Below are 2,535 nucleotides of genomic sequence, written 5' to 3'. Positions count from 1 at the left end.
CTGGCTCCATGTGAGCTAAGAAAGATAGAAAGAGCAGTGCAAGGAATTGTCCCACACAACAAGGGCTAAGCCTTGCGCCGTCAAGGATCTTTCCATTCGTCAGTCAACTCGGGTTAGCAATTCAAGGTCAAAGTCTGGATCTAGGATGAAGATCTCCTTCCTCGTGGCTCACGCCTATCATTCTTCTTAGCAGGTGGAATAGTTGAACGAAGCATGTAGGACAGTCAGTCCTCTGAAAGCGGTACAGTGCTTCTAAATAAATAAAGTATAATTGGTTAAAAAAAAAAAATCCTATCTTCCACCTATGATTGAACCTCTCTCATCCTCTTCAAGAAAACCTACCGTAGGTTCTTACTCTTGGTAGTTCGATCGTCCCTTTATTGGTGTTGGTGGCCCGTTGTCAAACAAGATTCGGTATAGAGCCACCGTCGTGTTTGCGGATAAATCTTCCGCCTTCAATAGCAAACCAACCGCATATGCAAGAACTTTTCATATCATAGGACCCGATCCTTTAAATCTTCATGTTCTCTTTTCCAAAAAAACATTCCAATTTAAATAAAAAAAGAACTGTGAATGAGTACCCAGCTCTGCACTCCGCAGGTGATAGAAATGAAAATGTCCACTCGTCGTGGCTTGGCTTTCTCTTTCTATCATGTCCTCTATTATGTGTTCTCTTGAGTCTCCTTCCTCGCAATTTGAAAAAAAAATCTTCTCGGTTCTATCATTCCCTTCAACCTATCTTATACCTAATTAGATCAGATCAACTAAAAAATAAACCAGCCTTTCAGAAAGAATCAATAAAGACGAGAGGGGTTCCCTCTAGATTAGGGAACTAATAAGCTCTACACGCGAAGTCCAACGTATGGTGTCTAACTTACTAGGATTAAGAGTAAGAGATAGGATGGCCTTCTTCTCTTTACCTCCTTAAATAAAATGATTGGATTCCAGATGTATCCCAAATATCTGCCCTTATACGTCCTCTCTTCTGAAAGAGGCAACATTGCTAGTTCTATCCCATGCATTTTCATATTTAAATTCCTATTAGATTAGAAATTGTTGCCCCGATGGGGAAAGGAATGGAATACAATGAAAAGAATCAAGAAAAAGAAAGTTAAAAGAAGGGAGTAAGAGGGAAAAAGGGAGCTTTATTGGATTCCTATTCCTGATATAACTGTTATATAACTTATAGAAAGTAGAAAGAACATTTGAAAATTTTAGAATTTGATACTCGACCCACCTCAGAATCTTCCTTCCTGTTTGACTGATGCGACGAAATTTATTGAATCGGTTCTTGTCTTCTCTGACAAAGTGAAGCTTTATTGGACGAGTAGCTTATTGGGACCTGAAAGAAGCTTACCTTATTATTTTTCAAAGTCTAGTTATTTAGAATAAATTTGAATAGAACATATAAAATTTAAGCAGGCCAGTTGATCAAGTCTCCACCTTGCACCTTGAGAGACATTTTTTTTGCATAAAAAATTGATTAAAAAATATGACTTGAAGGGTCGTGTCGGCGATTCCATTGTCGGCAGGTGGTACTGAGTCGGTGGGGAACCCGTCGTGTAGGAAGGGGGGGCGACCCGCTGAATTCACATCAGAAATCACCAACATGAACACAAATGAATTTCGTATAGAAAGAAAATGAAGCACTTCTATTCTCGGTGCTGAGGTATATGAACAATTGCTTTTTGGTCCCTTTTGTCCAGTGGTTAGGACATCGTCTTTTCATGTCGAAGACACTGGTTCGATTCCCGTAAGGGATAGGTAGTTATTCCCGGCCGGTGGTATCATTGCTGAGTGATCACTCGCTATTTGGCTAGAAAAGGTGGTCCGGAAGCTTCCTCTCTCCCAGCAAGCAAGCAAGATGAGATAAGATCACCACTTCTCAGTATCAGTAATGGACTTCCTTGAATTCTTCCTTAGCCTTAAATTAAATGTCCTTCCTATCATAGATTCTCGAACCTCTGACACCAAGAATTTTCAATGCATGCATTCCGTCTCTCCTCCCCTCAGCCACACATCTCTTTCGTTCGCCCCTTTTTTTTTATGTAACCATCTCCTCAATGAGCGTAGATTGATGGAGATTGCTTTTCTTTTGTGCCGGTGAATATGTATATCCTCTTCTTCTGGCATAGTTTTAGTTGGATCAAAGATCAGCATGTGATCCATCCTTTCTTCTCCGCCGTGGTTGATGCATTCTTCCTTCCATTGACGTTGAATCTACCTTCCAAGGCCGCCAAGAGCTGAAGGTTCCTCAGTTGTTTTTCATTTATAAATTAATTTGAACTGAGTTCTTCCTTATTTCTTATGTGGTCAAAGAACCAAGTGGTAAGAAATTCAGTGTATCCTTCGAAGCCTTGATTCCTGCCTGCTCGCTTCCACACACGCCTTGCATTTTGCATGGTTGCCCTTCCATCTCCCCACGGAGGACGAACCCTGATCCTACTTAAATAGAATAGGAGCCCTGCTAGAGGCTTTTTTTATATTTATAGGGGGCGCCAATTTGCTCTCTTATACAAGAAAGACGTTGACTCC

Source organism: Dioscorea cayenensis, chromosome 9 (genome assembly GCF_009730915.1).
Source record: "Dioscorea cayenensis subsp. rotundata cultivar TDr96_F1 chromosome 9, TDr96_F1_v2_PseudoChromosome.rev07_lg8_w22 25.fasta, whole genome shotgun sequence".
NCBI lineage: Eukaryota > Viridiplantae > Streptophyta > Magnoliopsida > Dioscoreales > Dioscoreaceae > Dioscorea > Dioscorea cayenensis.
Note: the sequence above shows the minus strand (reverse complement) of the source record.